The sequence below is a fragment of the Camelus ferus genome, chromosome 17, assembly GCF_009834535.1.
Source record: "Camelus ferus isolate YT-003-E chromosome 17, BCGSAC_Cfer_1.0, whole genome shotgun sequence".
Classification (NCBI taxonomy): Eukaryota; Metazoa; Chordata; class Mammalia; order Artiodactyla; family Camelidae; genus Camelus; species Camelus ferus.
The window spans coordinates 44529400-44553707 of NC_045712.1; the positions used below are offsets into that span (position 1 = coordinate 44529400).

The following is a 24308-nucleotide window of genomic DNA, read 5'->3' on the forward strand; positions in this document are numbered from 1 at the left end:
GTTTGTGGGAAGTGTTCAACCTCATTAAGTTCATAGTTTTGACATTTGTGAGAAGAAAGAGTCTCTCCACCACATCTTGGGTTCTGTGGGATGCTCAGATGTTTGAATGGAAAACCTTTAAGTGAAGCCATTATTATTAACCATAGTCATCTTGACTTTCTTCCTCTTCCTGGTTCTGAGGATGCTATGCCAGGGGCTGGAAAGGTGGGTCCCCAGGCACAGGAGGCAGGCGTTAGAGAGAGGACTACAGCTCTGCTGTGGAGAAGTGATGGCAGCAAAGGAGCTATGAGAGAGTCAAGGGAGAGGTCAGATTGATTTCAGCCTTTGCCACAGATCTACAGCGCTGACATCAAAATTCTGTTTTTGTGCCTTTGTGTGTTGACATGCATGTGAGTTGGAGCAACTACATATCAAGAACAATTTCAGAAAAAAAAATCAATAAAATTCTGTTACGCGTTCAGGGGAGAAATGATATTCTCACATCGAGCATTATGTTTTACATGATGAGAAATGTAAAATATTGAAGTCACTATATTTTTAATTCAGAAGTCAAGATATGTGATATGCCAGTGAGACATAATTTTTGAAACTAAGAAAAATCTCAGAAAGTCTGGGTCCTACATGAATGCCTTCTGTATGCAGAAGTCCTCAGTATGGTCCTCCGTACACATAAAGAGCTCCAATATTTCTTCAGTCACTTCAGGTGAACAAGTATTTTCTTTAGCCACGTGCAAGGCCCTCAGTAAGGGGGATTCGAACATAAATTAAGTAGGAACTTGCAGTATATTAGAGGAGAAAGGATGTTTATGCAGGTTACCACAGGACATGGTCTAGTGATACCTGTGTTGTGAGCCACCACAGGGAAACTGGACCAGAGCATCCCAGGGGGAGAGATTATGTATCACCATTAAGTGGTGGCTGATGACTCATAATATAAATTCTTAAAATCACTTTAATGTAATTTAATTTAAGGACTGAAAAAGGAAGGTGCCCTGAGGGATGTGTGAGGTACGAGTGGAGCAGGCGTTTTCATGCACTTAGGTGTTAGGGGCTCCAGCACCGTGTCTGAGGGCCGAGGGTGGCGGCAGGATACCAGAGGGACAGGGCACTGAAAGGACAGAAAGGTGCCCAACTTGAGAGCATTTTGACTGTCACGTTGAGGATTCAAGCCCAGATACACGAGGTGCTGCAGGAGGCACTGGGGACTTTTGAGCAAGAGAGTAAACCACAAAAGGAAAAATAAAAAGAAGAAAGGAGCAAAGAAGAAATACAAAATCAACTGGAAAACAAGGTTTAAAATGGCAATAAACACACATTTATTAATAATTACCATAAATGTCAGTGGACTAAATGCTCCAATCAAAAGACCTAGAGCAGCAGATTAGATAATAAAACAAGAGCCTATAATATGCCACCTAAAAGAGACCTACTTTAGGGTGGGTGAAAGGACACACATAGATTAAAAATGAGAGGACGGGAAAAGATACTTCATGCAAATGGAAATGACAAGAAAGCGAGAGTAGCAATACTCGTATCAGACAAAATAGACTTTAAAACAAAGGCCATAAAGAAGGACACTACATTATATATATAGAGAGAGAGCAATGTAAGAAGAGGATATTACCCTTGTTAACATATACGCACCCAACATAGGAGCACCTAAATACATAAAACAAATACTAACAACCATAAAGGGAGAATTTGATGGGAATCTCAGTGAAGTAAGCCAGAAAGAGAAAGAAAAATACCGTATGATACCACTTTTATATGCAATCCTTAAAATGACACAAATGAACTTCACAAAACAGAAACAGACTCCCAGATATAGAATACAAATTTATAGTTACTAGGAGGAAAAGGCAGTGGGGTGGAGGGATAAATCGGGATTTGCAGATACTAACTACTATATATAAACAGTAAGTTCCCAACAGGGAACTATATTCAATACCTGGTAATAGCGTATAATGAAAAAGAATGTGAAAAGGTATATAAATGTAAATTATATATATATGTATAACTGAATCACTATGCTGTATACCAGATATTAACACACCATTATAAATCAACTATACTTCAATTTAAAAAAAGAGAGAGTATAGGAGTAGCCTTGTGTTAGAAAGGTCACTGAAATGGCATTTAGGGAGACTGGTTCCTTGTTCCTCTTTGTGCTTTTGCCAAGTGAGGCAAAAGTCTCTTGGAAAAGGTGGTATTTGAGGTGACACTGTGGTAATGAGAAGATAAACATGGGACTAAGGAGAACTGAGACAGTTAGGGCAAGAAATTTTCAGTCCCCACCCCCTTCATAGTCTTTTAATCAAGCCCAGTTGAATCCTCCAGCATCGTGCTGGGGCTACAAGATGACTGGAACGGAAACACTTGCTCATGAGACAAAGGCAGCATTTAGGGTCTCAAGCGCTCAGTCCCCTCAGATGTCTTTGCTCCAGTTCCCAATAAGAGCCCGTCACCCTTTCCCTGAAGTTCTTCTGATAGGGATGAATGAATGTTTCAAAATACAAATGATCCCTATGACAGAATTCAGATACATGTTCAAATTAAAGCATGACTTTAATCCCACAGACAGGAGTTGCAAATCACCCTGTGTTGGGCCACTGCCCCTTCGAAAGACTCCGAGGCTGTACAAGTGGAAAGCATCAATGGAAAAAGAGACACAGTGTAACAAATAAAGAGGTAGGGAAGGGTCTTGCAGAGGGAAGAGGAACAGAATATAAAATCAGAGGGCTGTTGACTGTTGCATTCTGACTGGGACCAAGTTTGTATTCCCATTTTTGGAAATTAAGGCTCTTCAAACTTTAAGGAAGCTATTAATAGTGTTCTTTAAGACCAATACAAGGTCCTTTCTCTCCAGTCGTATCAGTATCAGATGTCAAGTTCATCTGGTACTTATGCATAGCCAGTTGTTAACGAGAAGGTATCACATGTACACATGCTATAATAATAGATTGTCATTTTTCACTAAGGCAGTGTCACCTTGGCATATTATCTTCCATTTCTATTCACAGGCAAAAATTAAACATTAATTCATACTTGAAATTAAAATACCTTTTAACATTAGAAACACATTGTTTGAAGGAAACATACTTTCATTATGGTTAATAGGAAGTGAAACATAAAACGTGGATGATGCACAACATGGCAAGAGAATCTGTGTGTTGAAATCCATTTCCTACCTTGTGTGTGACATCAGCCAAGTCCTGTTGACATTCCTGAGTCTCTGAAGCTTCACACATGGGGTGGCAGCATCAGTCTCACATGATTCATAACACTGGTGGAGGTTAAGGAGAGAATTCATGGAAAACTGTTTCATAGTCACAGAGTAAATTCTCAAGAAAGGTTAGATACTTCTGACTCTCTGTACCCACTAATTAGACACTTGAAACTATGTATAAAGTGTTTAAAAAGGCAAAAATGCCTATCATCTCACATTTAAAATAATACATTTTCTACTGAAAACATGTCATGCTCATGTTTGGAAAATTAATATAGAAAAATAAAAGTATTGAAGCTAAGGGCCGTTCTCCCCATTCCAAGACCACTGGTCCAAAGTCACCAAGATAACAGGCCTATGTAATTCCTCCCAGACTAATTTTTCTGATGCACCTATGTATACTTGTTTATATTTATGCAACAGATAATAAAGTACATCTTTGTTTATTGCACTTAGTAATAGAAGCTAGAGTTCTTTCCATACAGCATATATTTATATATCCTATTCATGTATTTTAATGATTGTAGAATAGTCTATTGTAATATTTATTTAGATTTTAAAATATATTTTACCTGACCAGTCCTTCTTTTCTTTTGTTTTGTAGCAATACCATAAACAAAGATGAGGTAAACATTCTAGTCCCAGTAACTTGGACAATTTTTCCAGGTACAAATCGAGAAATTGGAATTGCTGAATCCAAGCACTAAGCTTTTTAATTTCCTCTGGAGAAGTAATAATTCCACATCTTTCCAGTATCAATATTATCAAAGTCAAAAATCTTGCCAGTTGAACAGATGAAAAAGTTTATCTCATTTTTACTTTCATTTAAGTGTCTTTAATCAGGAGTCTGTTTAGCATAGTTTATTTTTTTTAAATTTATTTAGTTGAAAAGCATTTAAGATACTTTCTCATTTATTAATTGTGGTAGACTTCTGTAGTATTTTTAGAGAGTCTTAGTAAAATAAATGTTGCAAATATTTATTCCCCAGATTCTGATTTATGTTTTGATTTTTTGTAATTTTTTAACATACAAAGTTAGAAGATTTTATGGTTACTTTTACTCTTATTTTAATGTACATACACCTTATGTATTCTGAATCCTGCATAGAATACTTTGTCTACTTAAAGATAACATGTTGATTAAGTCATGCTTAATTTTAGCCTTTTTGTGGTTTATTTTTTAGGTTAAAATATGTTAAACCAGAAGTTATTTTGTATAAGAAGCATGGTAGAAATTCAACTTTAAAATATACTACTACAGACAATTAGAAAGTTCAGGAGAATTTTTAAGTAATAAAATTAATAAATAATGATGTCTTCCGCAAGTACAATTTTAATTAATTCTTGTGGGTATAAATGTGTATGTGTGTAAGTGTATGTGTTTACTTCAGCAGAATTTTAAAATTTTCTTCATACAAATCATTTTTGTTAAGCGTATACAAAAGCATTATTTATATACTTGACTGCTAAGTGCATAATTTGTATTTTTATTTTCTCTACCTGATTATTGCTCACACATAGACATTTTTAAGAAAATGCTTTTATAGCATTAATGTAGACAATACTATGTTCTTTTCTTTTATGGCACATTAATATGGTGAATTATATTTATTACTGTCTTCACTAATCAGAGTACAGTTGTAGATAATAGAAACCAACGTCATGATTTTAAGCAGAAGCTATTCAAAACCAGGAGTCTAGGTTTGGGTTGGCCCTCCAGATCTTCCCAGGAGAGTGGCACAGAGCTGACCGTTCAAAGCAGCTGCTGCCTTAGCACATGAGGAAGCAGGAGAATCAGGAAGCCTCTGGACCTGCCCCTGGCTCTAGTATCGCACCTCCTTGCCAGGGATCATGGCATCAGAGAGCTGCTTCCACATCTGATGACATAAGAAAATCACCATTTAGGCTGAGACCTGGGTAAAAGACTGCTGTCTTCATAACCGTAGGTCTTGTTAGCTAATGTCAGAACTGTTAGTCATGTCTGTCTCTCTCCTGAAGGGAATGTGTCATATGTAGAAGTTTAGCTGTTCATCCTCTGTCAATATAGACATGCTCATGCTAAGGAAACCAGCATCCTGATGAAACAATCCACCACATCCTTTCTGTGTTACCACAACAATGAATCACACTTGCACACTCACCCTTTGGAGCATGGTGTATTTTAGTTTTAAAATACACTTGATAATATATTTATATGTAATCTTTAAAGTCTTACCTTAATATGCCAAGTAAAGTTTGTCTATACTTTTCCATTATTGTTGTTCTCTTTTTAAAAGTTTAGAATACCATAGTTAAAATGTGAAAGTATCACCTAAAAGAAATGCTTTAAAGACTTCCTTTACTCTTAGGCTGATGTCAGTTTCTCTTCCTCCTTCAATTATCTTTGCTGCTATGTTATTGTAGGCACTTGTCCATCTTTTTATATGTAACCTTTTTGAGTCACATTGTTTTATATATGATTCTTACATGTGATACATATTGGACATTACTTTTTAATGCAATTTGAACCTTTAACGCTTTTAGTAGATTAAAATGTGTGTCATTTTTCTATTGAGCTAAAAGAATTGGTCTCTACAGTGTTTAACTTTTTTAATGTTTTCTGTCTTTTTGCTATGTGGATATATATTTTTTAGGATACTTGGGGTATGTGTGTTTATGTGTGATTTCCTTCTTATAATTTAGAAGATCTATAGTTTCTTTATAAATTCTCAAGTGGTTAAATTTATTTTTATTGTAAATTAAACTCTCTAAGTCATCTTTGTACACATATATGGAGTGTCTTTTGTGGTAAGTGAAAAAAAAAGAACTTGACATCTCCTATCACCTCCTGTATTCCTTCTAGCCTTTTGTATTTATTATTGCTGTTATTGTTAACATATTCTTCATATTTCTTCTACTGATGTACTCTGTAACTTTGTTTTTCCCTTGCTAAGTGTATCTAAATTAGGCAGATGATATTAGCTGACTACTTAAAAAATATATAAGGAAATTTGCACATTCTTTCTTGCAACTTCCTCTATCATCCACCTCCAGGTTTTGTTTTTGTCATACTTACTTTTATGTTATCAGAGTTCCTAATATTTTCTCTCAGTTACCCTATTCCCAAAGGACATTTAGTCTTTGCTCTGTATTTAAATGAATTAAATGCTCACCATCAGTCTTTTGCCTTTCAAATCTGGTTTTGTTGTCCGGTTCTTTTCACAAGAATATGGCATATTCCTCTCCAATAAGATAAATGGCCAAAAGACATGCCTGAGAAATACACAAAAGAGCATCAAATGTCCACCAAACATGAAAAAAATGCTTCCCATCACTAATAATAATAAAAAAAAACTATCAAGTAACACACTGTAATAATTTTTTTGCTTGTTTCTTTGTTTGCTATTGTGACAGGGTCTGCTAGTTGCCTACCCCAAAATCTATTCTCCTCTTCCCATCTACCAATAAGATTTTGCTTTTCAGTTGAGCACACTGCCATTGAGAAAACAGAAATATTTGCAGTTGCTAATCTCACTTGCAACAGAGTATACTCATTTGGTGTTCTGGCCAATGAGATATAACTGGAAGTTTAATATGGAATTTCTGGGATTGTTTCTAAAATAGTCAAGTCAAGAAGAGGTTCTTTACTGAATCCTGTTTTTCCTCCTTCTTCCAATCTGCAATGCCAAAATGATGGCTGGAGCACTCTAGCAGACTTTTTTGTGCCATAATTTCCCTTCAAGCAGAGAAACCACGTGTTAGAATTATGAAGAGGACCATTAGGAGCTGGGAACCCTTAACATGTAGACTGTCTCCAAATTTCTTATACTTGAGAGATAAATAAAATCAGTTTTAACCAACATTACTTGGTTCTGCCACTGAATCTGTTGTCACTGACAAACCTATTATGTTGAAAAATAATTTTTTTTATGTGTTGCCAAGATTGTGAGGAAACAGGCAGAATCCCACATGGTTAGGAAGAGTAAAAGTCAGTGAGAAATGTTGTACTACATATAAAAAAAAAACCCACAAATGTAATTATTTTACTCCTAGGAAAATGATGTGAAAAGTTATGATACCTCCATACAACTAAATATTCTGAAGACAAGTTCAGTGTATACCAATTTTTTAAATACCATGGGATGAATATTCTAAACAATATTTTATATGGTATATAATAACTCTGTTTAGAAGGGAAAAAAACATAAAAATGAGATGAGAGAGAGGAAGACAGAGGAAGTGAGAGAAATATGATGGGATAAAATAGAAGAAAACCTCCAGGGCAGCAGTATAAAACAGAGGAGTGGTTTTGTTTAAAAGTCAAATGAAACACCATGTGATGCACTGTATAAGACGTCTCTTTCCCTACCTTACATCCTTCTTTCTTATATTCACTCTAGTGCTGTAATAACTCACATTACTTAGTGTACAGTGATAGCCTCAGATCTACACATATCTCTGACTTTCCTCCTGACATACAGTCACGGGGCCCCTTTCAGGACCTTCCAGGCCCGCCGGTATGCACAGCCCAGAGGGCCTGAGGGAATCTCTTAACCAGTAGGGCGTAGGGGTTAGTGGACCCATGCTCTCCTCTCATGCCGCTTGAGGTGGAAAATCTGGAGGTCTAGTCTTTATGGTTCCTCAGAAGATCATCGAGTTTCCAACCTGAGAACTTACCCCTGAACTGGCTGTTCCACACTCCCAGTTGCTTATTCTTGTTCTATTATCACTTTACAGATTAAATCATCTACCCAGGAGCCCCCATCTTAAGCTACATGTCTACGAGGAACATAGGTTAGGAAAACTTCAGGCATGTACTATGTGCCGTAGAACAGTAATACCCTAACTTTAGAGCCCTCAATTCTTTACAAACAAAAATTAACCCCACATCCTGCCTAGGCTAATAGCTCCTGCTTTGGAGTTACGGTCCATTAAATGCTGCATGGGAACCACTAACCACGCTCTCCAACTTGAGCACCTTGAGGACTAAGCTGCTTGTGAAAACCCATTTGATCTATATTTATTAAAAGACAGCATGAGGCATTTAGAAGTCAGAAGGTAAGTTTGCCATTCATGTGTTACTTCATTCACACTCAATATGCAGTTTAATTCCTGCTGCGTATCCCGTACCATGTGGCAACGCAAGAGGGACACACAAATGCAATGTCTATCCTAACTTAAGCCCTTCTCAGGAAAGGAGATGCATGAACATCATAACACTGTAGAATATCAGAAAGGTCAACACGGCATTTATGCCATTATAATTGACATAAAAATTGTTCAGAGTCTTATTATAACTCAGTACACCTTAAAAGTCAAGAAAATTAACTTTCACTGTAAAATGTAATCAATCTCCTCCAAAAAGCCCCACTGTGGTTTGCTGATACCTTCCCTCCTGGGCCCCTATCAACACAACTCTCCTTCTGCGTTGTAATGATTGGCTTACATGGCTGATTTGCCAAGAAGCCTGTGACCAATTCAAGAGCATGTATCATGCTTTTTTAATCTCTGCAAATCAACATCTAGGCTGGTGCCTGGGCATTGACAGCAGTTGAAATATCATGGTGACTTGTCATCAGATTCTTCAGAGGAGCTCTTTCAAGGATATTCCATTTAAGTTTGTGTCCCTCTATCCTCCTGCTTAATGGTTCACATAACATCTAAGATGGTCTTTCAAAAATTTCTATCCACTCATGATTATTTTCCTGCTTAAAACTCTTCAATGGTTCCCATGGTTTTTATGATAAAATTTAAGCCCATTAGCATGGTTTATGATATTCTTCCTGATACGGACTTTGAATGCCTTAATGGCCTCATCTTTTACCATTTTTCTCCAAATGCTCTCTCTACATCAAACCTAGAAGTGTCTCATAAAAGTACTGTAAACTGATTACCATTATCTTCTCTGAAACAGGAGTGTGTGTGGACATTCTATATGATGATAATAGAACAGAACGAAGTAAGGTTGAAATACATTGGACAGGCCCTTCAATAGAGACTCTGATATTAAGGTATAAGTCAATAAGCAGAGAAAGTCACGATGGGACCTAGAATAAGGGAACAAGATGCAAATCAATGGTTCTCAAATTTTACTGTGTATCAGAATAACCTAAAGGGCCTGACCTCCCAGAGTTTCTGACTCAGTATTTGTATTTTTTAACAAGTTCCCAGGTGGTGTTGATGCTTGACACTTCGAGAACCACTGACCTAGAGTGAGATGCAGAGAAATTTCTGAAGAGGATTTTCCCAGCAGATGTGCAGGATACAAAGTAAGAAAGAAAGGGAGAAGATAGGGGCTTGGTGGTTTCCAATGGGACTATGTACCACAATTGTTATATAAAGCAACTATGGCCCAGGATAATGTGGTGGTGGGGAGATAAAGGAAAATTTAGATACAATGTGCATTGTAGAAGAAGGACTGGTAGAATATGGAGACAGTATGAATTGGAAACGGCTGGTTGGACATAAAAGATGCCAAATTGGTCCAAGAGAATTCCAAGTATATGAGTAACACTACTTCACACATTCAGCAAGTATTAGTGAGTGCCTACAATGTATTGTGGCAATTCTAAAAACTTGGGAACTGAAAATGATGAGATATAGTTCTCATTACTGAGAAGAAAAGAACCTTTTCCTTTTCTGAGCCACAACTGTCTATTTACACACTAGACATTTCCTATGAATTGATTCATTTCAATTTACCAGCCATGCTGTGAGTTGGGTGGTATTAGTTTTGTCTTAATTTGTGAGCTTTCCTTCAAGAAGTTCAGTTTTCAGATTCCCTGCAAGCAGTCAAGGTGAGTGAAGTAATCAAAGGAGGAGATGCCGGGAAATGATTGCAAGGTGGTGGTTTTGCCCACCCTCTACCCTTCACTTTAAGTATCTTACACCCTAGTCTCTGTCATTCAGGTTTTAGCTCAATGCCATCACCTGCACACAGACTCTCCTGACCTCTGAAACCAAAGGAACAGAGTCTACTTCTTCAGAAGCCCACGGTATCGTGTGTTTCCCTTGTGCCCTGTTGTTTACTCAACCATGACTAGTTATAAATTTTCATCTCTCTCTATAGTTAATAAATTCTTCAGAAGAGATCTGTACCCCTCCCCTACTTAGAATCTGACTTTACATCCTGCATAAAAAAATGTTCAGACAATATGTGATGAAATGAATGGAATGGAACTTTACCACAACCAACTATGGAGGGTATGGCAACATATATTCACCGATTTTATTTATTGCACTAAAATTTGATAAGAAAGATAAAAGTATCTTCCCAAGTATAATTTTCAGTGAGAAAATATGGTATTTACTGCGTGAATTTTAACCATTAGCAGCTTTTCTAGTTCACAATGTTAATTGGATTATTGATGGTAACTGTAACTGAAACAGCATCAAATCCTACACATTTAGTTCTATCACACTTGTTATTTCTAGTGTGAATGCAAAACTATCAGAAACACATTTTTAGAGGGTTCAATTATTTTTCTACCCAGTAACACATCAAAGGTTTGGAAATCTGGATGGTATCATGTTTCTCTTTCTCAGAAGGGTGTTTTGAACCTGATTCATAGAATCTGATAGAATGTCAAAATAGTCAAGGGATTAACACATGTTTAGCAGGTGTGACCCAATCTCTTTCACTGCTTTCACTTTTTTTTTTCCTAGTGGACCAGAAGATTTTTGAAAAGGTAAGAAAAAATACCACTCTTTTCAAAGCCTGTTTTTGACCTACAGAGCAACATTGTTTGAACCATTTTGGGATGATTTTTGTAAGCCAACCATCCCATAGAAAATACCCTCTGGTTGAATTTCATAGCTTAGTACAAAACACCTTCCTCCTCTTTAATTTTTCAGTGTAAATTACTGCAAATAATTTACATAGAAAGTGATAAGAAAGGTTAATCTAATTACATTTTAAAAGTTTGGTTGTCAGGAAAGCCTGCCCCAGTTCCTGTAGCAGACACAGCAGTCATTACCAATGACTTGAGAAGTTGCAGAATACATGGGTAAGGAGCCCACCAGAGCATGCTTGGGAAAGATATGAATTTTGAAACTATCAATATATAGGTGATCTTTGACACCAAGGAATCTAATGAGATGTCCCTTAGAAAGTGTTGAGAGAGAAGGGGCCTGACAGGATCCTATAAAGTCCCAGATATTTCAAGGATGAGTATACAGAGGTGATCAAACAGAATTCTAAAAAATGCTCAATGTCAGATATGCAAGACAAGAGAATGTTCTAAAAAAGAAGGAGTCCTTCATAAAACGTCAAATGACAGAGAAATAAGAACTGAAATACATTCAGTCAATAAGCTAATTAGTAGATCAGTTCAGCAACATGGAGAAAATGATTATGACCAAACTGAACCATTTAAAGGTTTTACTTGGATTGTCATAACACTTTGGAGAGAAACAATTAAATGTCTGAAGAAACAGTCAGATCTGTGAATAGGGCTGACTGAAGTAGTCATGATTTATTAGATGCACCACATTTTACACTTTAAGTCTTACAAGGGGCATGGCATCCACACTACTTAATTCTATTGGCACAGACACTGTGTTTCTAAGGCAATTACTTAAAAGCAAGCAGTTAAGAGACTAAGAGGTTATTTGTGACAAGTAACCTTTTAACTTCTTATAATAGGAGTAGGTTCAGGCAGATTACTTCAACATTTTATAAGAACAAAAGTATTTATAATAATAATTAGAGCCTCTGAAATGTGCCAAGTGCTGTGACAAGGGTTTTGCATAGATTATCTTTAGTTTTCTGGACATCCCAGCAAAATAGAGCTCTTCCCAGTTTTAAGAATAGGATACTGAAGGCTGTAGAAGTTAAGTAACTTGCCCAAATCCACAAGTGGTGCAGATTCTGTGCTACAAGTGTGAGGGCCCTGACCGGCCTGGGGAAAGTCATCTTCTAGCAAACAAGAGCAGGTGCACAGATGACAGCAAAAGAGGACACACTATGTGATGGCATTGCCAGTGCCCTGAGTACCTGACCTATGTCTGTTCATCCCTATTTCATCAGCACTGAATACAGTTTCTGACACAGACGAGGTGCTTAGTGTACATGTTAATCTACTTTAACTGAGGGCCCAGCTTGGTTGCAGTACCAGGAAACGGCTTTTCATTCTCAATCCAATTTTTGCAAAGTTCAGCCAATGACAAAATTTAAAATTTCCTGCTCCTCCCTCTGGAATTGACTAAGGCCAAAGTTCAACTCCAGTTAAAGATCAACAGCCATGGTAGCATGGATTGTTCAGATTTGCTGGACCCTCTGGAATACTGATTATTGAGTCCTGCTTCTCACATGCAAGAGACAGTCCCTGAGATGGGCTTCTAGGTGCCCCAGGCCACAGCAGGAGAGAGTCTCGAAGCCAGAACCTTGGCTCTGCTTTTCCCTCCTCTCCAGATGGCCTCTGAGGTAGGCTCTCTGCCAGCGATGGGATGGGATTTATCCTGTGTCAGCAAGTCTTTCCAAGAGGGTCTAGGGGTCATTTGGTTCCTATAAAATTCCATTTGGGCTTCTTTTCTCTTGTAATTCCACAAGCTGCGATCCAGGATTAATCAGTGTGGTGAGAAACATTTCAAGAACTATAGCCTTCTTCCTCACTGATTGAGGGTATTGATCAGACACTGAAAAAGCTTGACCCTTCTCAGGAATGGAAAGTGTTTAGCCCTTCTCCAATCCCCACAGATTGAAGACATCAAGAAGGAGGACTGTGCTGCGTGTGACAGCACTGAGAAGGCCCTCAGACCCCCAACTCCAAGGAATGTCATTGAACCAGGCAAGCCAGCCTCTGTGCTCTGAAATCCATCACTGTGTTTGCAACAAGCCACCCTTCCGACAGGCTGCTCTCAACCAGTAACTGAGCACAGGGATACGAAGATAGGTCCCTCCCTGGAGATGTGGGTCTCCTCCGACAGTGGCTTTAGCTCAAAGACCCTTTGACCATCTCGCCCAATTATCCTTGGAACTGCACAAACGTCTAAGACACACCCACTCAATCTTTCTTCTTTCCTTACCTCTCTCTTTCACTCTCGATCAGAATGCATCATGGTCTGAGGTCTCCAAGCCTCTTTGGTTCTCACTGAATTGTCTTTCACGGGCATTTCTCTAAGAAATTTCACTTATGTTTAATCCCATCTTGTGATCTATTTCTTGCTAGACCTAAACTAGGATGTAGAGCATTCCTGATGCCTAGTGCATATCTTGCCTCTTTATCTTCCTAGATACATTGTAATCCATCCTGTTTTAAGACATCATTGTGGAAACTCCACTACAGTGAAGGAGAGTTATTCTATTGTTGCACATATGTAAGTGTCCCAACATTACTCTCCGTTTTAAAGTCCAAATCTCTTCCTCTCTGTAACTTCCATTTATTCAACATAGAATTTTCTTCCCTCTTTCACATATGTTTGTCTATGTGGACCACCAACTGACTCCCTACCATATTCTCTGACCTGGAGTGGAACTTTACGTACATTGTCTCATTTAATATATTCCCTGTGAAGTCTGATTGGTACATCTGTGTTGTAGGTGAAAACAAAACAAAATGAAACAAAACTGAGCTCACAGAGGTGAGGGATTTGGTCAAAGGACATACAGTATATCAGTGTCAGAATCCAATTTCAAATCCAGATCTGTGTCTCAAAGACCATTTTTACCCTTACATCTGGATCGAATTCTGATTCCTGATGCTAAAGCTCTATGTATCCCAAAAGCCAGGGCTCCCAGAGAGTCTGTGTTCATTGTCCACTGTAGGGAGGTTATAACCTCCCAGAGCAGACTGATCACTGTTTTGGAATGGTGATGTCAGGTATCAAAATAATTTGGAATCTGCCTGCTGCTGCTAGCCACACTCACAAATCAGGAGAATCCAACAGATGGTTGAAGAAAGCGGAAGGAGTGGTCTCAACTAAAGAATCATGGGGTCACTGACATCCACAGTGACTTGCCTTGAAAGGCTTAATGACCAAAAAAGATACCTTCTTGTAAGCATTACATTTATACATTCCACGAGGATTGGTTGAGTACCAGTCTATGTGCTAGGTTCAGTCTGAGGCTTTAGACATCTAGCAATAGACTAGATAGATCGAGGTCCCTGCCCTCTTGAGGCTTATATTTATAACTGGGGAGAGGAAGACACATGACAAAAAAAATTAAGTAAACTAGGCAGGTAAGTTAGTGTAAATACTAAGGAGAAAAACAAATCAGGGATTGGGAGGAGTCCATGTCAGGGGTTGCAGACTGTGAAGGTGGCCAGGAGATGCTCACTGAGACAAGGTTATTGACCACTGAGAAGAGATGGGAAAGAAAGAAAATATCAGAGGTTAAGTATTCACAGATTTTCCACCCTTTTTAGTCTCTTAGGAGCAAAGGAGCAGGGTAGATAGTAGAACTACCCAATCAATAAACACAGATGGGGCACAGAGATCGCTGAGGAAATGGGATGACATTATGGTGACAAGAGATAGGCAGGGGGAAGAGGGAGAGAAAGAGAGAGAAGGACAGAGAGTTGATGAGCAGTGTTGAGTTGCTGCTTTAAAGTGCAGAACTCTGGTGGGAGAAAAGTATAGGAAACAGTGAGCAGAAGTTTTCCAGTGTGATATGCTGTCAACCTTCTCTTCTGTGTCCCTAAGAACACTTGAGTAAAAGCTGTTAAAAGTTGAATTTGTTGTTTATGGTTGTATCATTTACAGAGAGAGTACTAACGTGAAAGCAAAAAGGCCTCAGTGTTTTTAGGTCGCCCTGAGGCACAGTTCCTGACTTTATCTTAAATAAATCCAACCTACTAGATTCTACACCATCTTACCTAGACTCAATAAATGTGTATTTTGATCTAACACTGCCTGATTCCTATGTCTTTCTCAATTGGCTCTTTCCTCAGTCCTGGAATCCTGGTATTGGACCCCCTCAAACTTCAAAGCAACTGAAAAGTTCAAGGGGTCCCATGCCTCAGAGACCAAAAAAAAAAAAAAAAAGTTAAGAGATCAAGTGAGAGTCTGCATCTCTGGCTCTGGGAATTACGTGTGGAAACAAGGCTGTGTTTCTCTAACTTTGGTGGCTTAAGATGAAAGTTCCTAGACTTTAGAAGCCAGGTCACAATCCAACTGGGCCATCTGTGTTGTAGAACGGATATAGGACTCAGGAATGAATCCCCTGTGAACAGACAAATCTGTGTCTCAGTCCTTAAGGGAACCAGGGAACTTCAAAGCTAAAAACAGTCCATATTTGGCTGGAAGTCACCAACACCACTGCTTCTTAGTTTGCCTGCAAGCCTCCAAAAGGCTCAGGCTAAAGTCATGACTGCAGATAAGTGTCCTTGAGCCAATAACCAGCAACGCTCTGGTCTTCATATATTAGGTGACCAGGTAATAAATTACAAATAAGTCAGGAGAAGTCAATAGTCCTAAGTCATGCAATTAGAGCAAGGGGACTTCAGATCTTCATCGCCATAGTGAAACTTCTTCCAGACACCCCACGCCTGATCAGACCATGACACAGCATGTTTGACCTAGAGCCCTAAATCAGGACTGTCTTCTCAAGAACATGGTTAAGAATCAAGTCTTTTAAAAATAGGTATATCACTGTGTAATTGATATATAATAAACTGAAAGTATTTGAAGTATATGGTTAGGTATAGGTATGCACCAGTGAAAATCTCCCCACAATCAAGATATGGAAAATATCCATCGGCCCTAGAAGTTTCTGCCTGCCCCATGCCCATTCCTGCTCCACCTTCCAGTCAACCACTGACTTGCTTTCTGACACTAAAGGATTATTGACATTTTCTAGAGTTTAATATAAATGGAGTCACACAATATGTGCTCTTTACCACCTGGTTGCTTTCACTCGGCATAACTATTTTGAGATTCATCCTAGCAGTGTTTGTACTAATGAGTAGCTCATTTTTTTGATGGTATTCCAATGTATGAATATAACACAGTTTGTTCATCTGTTACTTTTCTGATGACCTTTGAGTTTTGGCAATTACAAATAAAGTTGCTATGAATATTGCTAAATAAGTATTTTTATAAACTTTTTTTTCCCCTCTTGTGTAAATATCTAGGAGTGGGATTGCTGGATCATATAGTTTGTGTATTTTTAACATTTTAGGAAAATGAAAAAATTATCTTCAAGTGGTGGGACCATTTTACATGCCCACTCATAGAATGTGAGAGTCCCAGTTCTCCATCCTCACCAACATTTGGTATGGTCAGTTTTTCTGTTTTTGTTTTCTTTTTTTTCTTTTCTTTTTTTTTTTTTAAATTTCAGCCTTATTGATCGTTGTATAGTGGGAACTCATTGTGGTTTTAATTTGCATTTTCCTCATTACTAACTATGCCAAGCATATGTTTATATTCTCTACTATGTGAATGATTTCTTTGGGGAACTGTCTGTTCAAATCTGTTGCTCATTTTCTAAACAATTCTTTTCTTATTATTGAGTTTTGAGACTTCTTTACATAAATCTGGATACAAGTCTTTCATGAAATATTTTCTCTATGTCTATAATCTGTCTTTTTACTCTCTTAGCAATGTTTTACAAATGGTAGAAGTTTTTAATGTTGATGAGGTCCAACTGATAAACTGCTAAAGATTTTACTTCATGGTTAGTGCTTTTTATATCATATTTAAGAAATCTTTGCCTAATCTAGAGTCACTAAATTTTTCACTTCTGTTTTCTTCTCAGAATATTATAATTTTAGGTCTAATATTTAGGTCTATGATTTATTTTAGTTTATGTTTGTATGTGGTGTAACGTATGAATTGAAGTTCTTTTTTTGCACACAGATATTCAATTATATCAGAAACTTTTCTTAAAAGATTATACTTTCTCCACTGAATTGCTATTGCATTTTTGTTAATTGCTACTGCATTTAAATGCTATTGCATTTAAAATCAGTCTTCTACATATGTGTGGATCTAATTCTGGACTTTCTATTCTTTCCTATTGACCTATTTGTCTTCATTAATGTCCATAACACTCTGTCTTGATTAGTGTAGCTTCACAATGAATCTTGAAATCTGGTAGTGTTAGTCTCCCAATTTTATACTTCTTTTTCAAAGTTGTTTCAGCTACACTGTTGTTAGCATTTCCATATGAACTTTAGAATCAACTAGTCAATTTCCAATAAACAAACAAGAAAACAAATAAAATCCTATTTGGATTTTTCCTTGCATTGTATCAAGTCCATAGATCTATTTTCAGAGAACTGGTACCTTAAAAATACGGAGTCTTCCAGACAATGAACATAGTATATCTCTTCATTTATTTTGATCATCTATAATTTCTGTCAGTAATGTTTTGTTATCTACAGGTCAACAGTCTTTCATATCTTTGCAAATTTTAGCCTAAGCATTTTATATTTTTGATGCTATTGTAAGTGGCATTATTTTTATTTCAATTTTTGATTATTCATTATTAGTACATATAAACACAATTGATTTTTGTGTTGATCTTATATTTTGCAATATTGCTAAGCTCCTTATTAGTTCTAATAGCTTTTCTGTATATTTCACTGGATTTTCTACATAGAGATTGTCACCTTTAAATAAAAACAATTTTACTTTTTCCTTTCCCATCTGAATGCCTTTTATCCCCTTTCTCCCACTCCTATCATGCTGGCTAGAACACCCAGTATAATGATGAATAAAAACGTAGAAAGCAAGGGTGGGGAGGGTATAGCTCAGTGGCAGAGTGTATGCTTGGCATGCATGAGGGTCTGGGTTCAATCCCCAGCACCTCCACTAATAAACAAACAAACAAACAAACCTAATTACCCTCCTCCCAAAAAATGTAGGAAGCAAATAGACTTGTGTTGGTCCCAATCTCAGCAAAAGATTTTTTAGTCTTTCTCTGTTAAATGTGATGGTAGTTGTGTGTGGGTATGGCTGTGTGTGATTGTACTAGGCTTTTTCTCAAGTTGAGGAAGTCCTCTTTATTCCCTAGTTTCTGTTCCTCGTTTCTGAGTTTTTATCCTGTTTTTCAGGGTCAGATCTTTCATTGTCTAGTATCTAGTGTCTTTAAAATATGTATTTTGTCCTTTTACTGGTTGTTTCAGATAGGAGAATAAATTGACTTCCCATCACTTCATTTTTGCCAAAAGCAGAAGTCCAATAATCTTTGGAATCAAAATTGAATCTTATACCATTGGATTTGGTTATGACTGCTACTGCTGTTGCTTTTCTTCTTGTTCATGTACGTCGAGAGCATATAAACAGGGCTGCAGAGACTGTGGAATGTGACAGTGAGTGACCTGGAGGTGTTCTAGGAAGGAACCCTAGTGTTCATCTCTGCTACGCTCTATTTATATGACCTTGGAAGTTGCCTGACTTTTGTGAGCTACAGGTTTCTCATCTGTAAAATAGGGATGTTTATATGGAATCATTAAGATTATGACTATAAATCATCTAATACAGTATCTCATACAAAGTAAATATACAAGAATGGGTAACTTGTACTACTGAAAAGAGTCCTGAATTGAGACAAATAATGAGACTTGTGTTGGCCCAGTCACTTATTCACTTATCATTTAGAGTCAGTCAACCAATTTCTCTATGTTTTGGTTTTGCATGTTCTGTATGTGTACAAACATATCTACAAATCTTCAAAAGGCACTATTGAATGAGGGATATTTAAATTTGATGGCTCAGGAATGTATGAAAAATTTGGCTCCATAAAAGAGTTAGATAGTACACCTCAAAGATATGGCTTTCAAGCTCTTCATTTCTTTCCCCAAATTCCATCATACACCAAATCCCCGGAGCATGAAGCTGACCTCACCCTTCTATTTCCGTTGCACAAACATCTCTGTGGTACCTAGGAAAGCACACCTGATGCAAGGAGCCAAAACACTGCGTTATAATTCTGGATACCCATCTCTTTTTGATCTGTGGCCTGGTTTTTCTTCTCTCTAAAATAACAATGTTGAATTAGGTCTTTCCACATATGCAAACATTCACTTACGGTGTTTCTACTAAAAACAAAGCCCTGCATTATCCTCTGGAAATTCAGAGTCAAAAAATGAAGTCCCTTTCTTCCGGGCTTTCATAGTCCAGTAGGAAAGGCAAGCATGCCAATGAAGGACAAGGTGATAATAATTATAAACTGACCTAATAGGAATAATAACAGCTAACGTGTTTGAGTACTCACTGTGCCCTGGCACTAGTAAAGGAACTATACATGTATTATCTTAGTTTCTGCACAACAGCCCCATCAGGTAGGGACTATATTTACTTCCACTTTACTAATAAATAAAGTGAAGCACAGAGTGGCAAAGTAACTTGTCCAAGAAAGCACAGCTAGTAAGTGGCAGGGCTGACACCCACTCTTGGGCAATTCAACTCCAGAGGCTGCCTTCCTAGCCGCCACTCTCAGCTGCATCTCCCATCAGTGAGAGCTATGATACAGAGATCATGGAGGTGTTTTCAGAATGCATGGGAGGGACACCTCATCTGGATTGTCAGTGATGCAAGTGAAGGGCAGAAGGTCAGGGAAGTGCTAAGATGCTCCCTTATTATTCCTTTACAAATTAGAGAGGCCATGATTTCTTATAAAACTAAAAATCTTCCCTGTAATGAAAAACCTGGCTTGCTGGACTTTTCTTGTTTAAATGACAGGTCAAACCCTTTCCTTTCTAGCTAATGGTTGCAGATTCAATTGACCCAAGGATTTCTGGAGGATAATGATGAGGTGCTGGGCTCAGTTTGCCAGAGGCACTGCCTGGAGGTTTTAACTGCCAGGCCATCGTTTAATAACTGGGACAGCAGAGGCATTTCAGTTATTTTTAACCTGCCATCTTGACTCATTTGAAACCTTTTTAATCAGGAGAACTTTGCCTAAGTGTTATAGCATTTGAAAAATGCAAGCAGAAAGGCCGGAGTCGGGGAGGAGGGTACTGGGCCGTCAGTGTACAGGCTGTTTCCAGCAGAGATGTGAACTCTGACCCATGTGAGGGCAACAAATAATTTGAACTTGCAGATTTCAAAGAGGAAAAAGTTAAGTGCCAGCCAAGAGCTGTTTAACTTTCCCATAATTTCTATAGGTTTAATGACAAGCCAAAAAAGGCACAGCAAATTTGTCAAGATCAAGTGTGGGCTTGTATCCCTGAGTCCTTCCAGATTGGTTCCTTTACATCTTCCACTTTTCTTGGATGGGAAGAGGTGGGGTAGGTAGGTATTCCTGGCTTTTAGAGCTTTTGTCTCCAATCAGTCTGCATAAAAGGCAAAAAAGCACTGATGCATACCCAGAATACAAAGAACAGTCTCTGCCATCTAGAAGGATATACTCTGAGAAGGGGAACATATAAAACAATGACAGGCAAAGACCGCCTTCTGTGATTCATTCATTTGTTTGCTCAGTAATTCATTCAAATATTTATTGAATGTCTGCAGCATACAGGTCACTGGAACATAGGAATCAATGAATCACCAACCCTGTCTTCAGGAAGCTCACAACCACATGGGGAAGAATAGTGTATAATCAGATGATTACAAGATAGGGTGGGAGGTAGAAAGCTCGGGGGATATGACAGCAGAGAGAAGAAGTAATGACACAAACCCTGGCATGTTAGGGTTGCTTCCCAGAGGAATGGAGCCATAATTGATGTGGAGACAGCTGGCTGAAGAAAGGAAGAAACTATCCCAGCAAGAGAAAGCAGCTCACAGAAAGGCCCCTTCAGTGAACTTCCAGGAGCCTGGTAAAATGCAGGGCTGGAAAATGGAAGATGGATTGTTTTTCTACCAAGATTCATACCAATAAGAAGGTAATCTAAATGAATTGCCTGCATAGCATTCACTTCACCTTTGGTGGCTTCCTTGCACCTAGTCTGCTGCTTTTTCCTATGGAAATTACCATTTACTTGGTGTCCCTAAAGCAAGCATTTCTCAAGGACATCTTTGAGGTTTTTCCACAACATTGTGTGTGTGTGTGTGTGTGTGTGTGTGTGTGTGTGTGTATAACTGAAACACCAACATTAAGTAAGTAAAGAGAAAGAAAAAAAGGTGAAAATGGCCTATAGTGAAAAAGAATATGAAAAGGAGTGTATATATATATCACTATGCTGTATACCAGAAACTGGAAATTGATTATACTTCAATAAAAAAAGAGAGGTTAGCATTTATTGGGCACCTAATGTGAACTGTGATCCTGAAAGTTTAAATAATTATAAATACTTAATGACTTCATTGACACATTCATTCACGTCCTAAAAACCTAGCACACATAAAACCAATTTAACTTAGTAGAGTAAATATAACAATAGGGATATGTTTAAAGTATAAGGATCCTTCAAAGGAATGAGGGAGAGTTAAGATATTTAAGCTGGGTTTCAAAGATAAATAGTAAGTAACCAAGAGGAGTCAGGAAATGCCATGTGGAGATTTCGGCCTAGGGATGTGCATGTACAAATAAATTAAAAAGCTGAATGAGATTAATTAAATGGAGAGAAATAGAGACAAAATTAGAGTTGCAGGCAATAGTTAGATTATAAAAATGTTTGCATATCATAAAAAGCCATCTAGACTATACTGTAAATTTTATAATTACATTGAGGGGCTAGGAATTGAATCAAATATGCAACTGAGAAGAAAACACACAAGAACAGGTGAGAAACAAGTAGGAAAGACATGTGAGATTAGAGGAGCAGAAACCAACTAAAAGGCCTTTTCAAAGTCCAGGTAAAATATGGGGAGGGTGTGTGCTAAAGTCATGGCATGACTAAATGAGAAGATCACAGACTCCGAAGATACTTGGTGGAGACGTTTGGAAAAGTCCTACTGACTAATTGGATGTGAATGACAGAAGACAAGATGGGGTCAAAGATGACTTACCAACCTCATCAGACCATCTGAGGGATCTAGGGGGGATAAAAACCACAAAATGTGCAATGGGGAGGGAAGAGGCACCGGAGCGGGCCTCTTAGTTTGACTACCTACGTTTACAGTTTGGTTTCCTCTGAATAACCCAACAGTGGTCTAACTAATCTGTTCTATTTTGATCCTCTTGTATCCTCTGTCACTCATCACAACATCAATCCATGTTGACTGCAAAACAAAATATAATTAGAAGTAACTCACGCTAATTTTAACTTCTTCAGGTGCACTGAATAATGAGAGTGGTAGCATTCTTTTCCTGCCACATGAACCATCTGTCCTCTCCTGTTCTCCCTCCCCTTCCCATGTCCAGGAACGTTTAACCCATCAAAGAAGCCGTATTGCTCAACTAAATGTCATTTGAGAATTCTTTCTATCAAAATAAGAAAATGAAATAAGGGGCAAGTGTAAGTTATAAATGAAGACCCTTTAAAGCTCACACATTTTTCTAGGCAACAAAATGGAGTCATTAATCCATGAGGACTTCATCCATTTATCTCTCTCTTCTATTCTCATTTCATAAACACAAATTTTCTGTTACCTTCCCAACGCATTTGTTGGAAGAGGCGGGTGAGAGAATTAAATGAACACCCACTCGATAATTCCTGACCTTTCCTTTAGCATGACAGTTTTATCAGTCAAGCAGAGAGATAATATGATGAGGATAAAAAGCTAATATTCTCTCCTGGTGAAAAAGAATCAATGACACTTTCACCCACAGCTTTATTGAAAAATGGATGATAATGGCTCAAGCACACCTACCAGAGTGAGCTGCTTGAAGCTACATTTAGCAAACTTCTTAGAAGATGAAATATAACTGAAATTGTAGGGAGGCCCACAAAAGAGGTGCAGGAATATTTCTTAAAGTGAATGCAATAAGCCCATTTCCCCATAGCCTATAGAGAAGCAATGAAGTGCCATTTATGGAAAGGGAGTATGAAAGCTGTAAATTGCTCGAGCTCACTGCATTTCACAGCGAACATTCTTGTTTGGTGATCCTAACAGTTTTAGCCCTTGGGGAAACTTGCTCCAACTTCTGGACTATAGCTATTAGACTGGGGAGAGAAGAGAAATGTGCTCACCTATAAAATGTTATTATTGATAGCAACTGGAGCTTTTTAAAATTATGTGTATTAGAATAGGATAGTTCTACTTCTGGGGAAAGATTCAAGAACATTCTTTTCCTTCTTCCCTCAAGATTGCCTAATAATTTACCGCCAGGAGTGTTACTCTCATTGGTCAGGATACAAAACACTGATTGGGGTACGTCTTAAGTGAGTTATAAATAAAAGTATGTTGTAACATTTCTCTTGTTGCTGAAAAATATGAAAGTTCTGCAAATTGTCTGTCTTTGGGGAGGAGAATGGTTAAACAGAGCTCCCACTTGTGCTAGTCCAGACTGCTGGAGAGCTGTTGGGGAATTTGGGTCTAAAAACTTGGTGATATTAAACATTTAGACTAATATCCCTGTTTTCTTATGAATGCTCAAAGACTTGGCTAGGCCATATAGTCTCACCTTATTACTTGCAATAGGTTTTCATTTGCTGACAGACTGTGATCCTGGTCTGCCCTGCCCCTCTTCCTGAGCTTCTCCTCCCTTCCCATTGGGTTTCTCTATCATGAGGGAAGGTCCCTGGCTTCTATTATTATCATCCCAAATTCATGAGAATAGGAAGAACTCAAAAGCCTTCAATAAAAAGTATGCAAAAAAGGAAGGCTCAAAGAAGTCCCAGGAACTTTTAACACCGCTAGGTACAAAGGGGTGTGAATTTGTCATGCCATGGCCAGGACCAGTGACATAATTTTCAGGGCCCACTGCAAAATGAAAATGCAAAGCACCTTGTTCAAAAATGATTAAGAATCTCAAGATGGTGACAGCAGAGCATTAATCCAAGTGTCCAGAGATGCCACACCCATGAAGCATGGCCCAACAACAACTGTGGCCTTGATCTTTATCAACAAGTCTCCTCTACTAGGTATAGGCTAAGGGGATGGAAGAATTTTGCACTCGTGGTATTTAGAGCAAGTCACTAACAACCCATTTTTATGGGTTCTTTTTCCCAGTGATCAGCCAGGATTGAGGCTGTCTGAAGGAGGGGAAAACATCAGTAGGTTATCCTAAAAAGTGAGTATATCTTCATCAAATTGATCCTTACACCCTTATCCCTGCTCCTGTGTATCTACCTGGGACCAATGACATATACTGCTCAAGTCCTCAGTAACT

The 24308-nt window shown here is 38.0% G+C and overlaps 1 long non-coding RNA gene across 1 annotated transcript in view; it reads right to left on the minus strand.

Annotated features, from left to right (window-relative positions):
• Nucleotides 1-3188: 3188 nt before the first annotated feature.
• Nucleotides 3189-24308, minus strand: part of LOC116657279 — a 94017-nt gene continuing 72897 nt past the window's right edge. The window contains exons 2-3 of the long non-coding RNA XR_004312396.1: nt 6379-6478; nt 3189-3283 (exon numbers count right to left, since the gene is read on the minus strand). This is a non-coding gene — a long non-coding RNA (uncharacterized LOC116657279). The remainder of the gene's footprint in view (nt 3284-6378; nt 6479-24308) is intronic.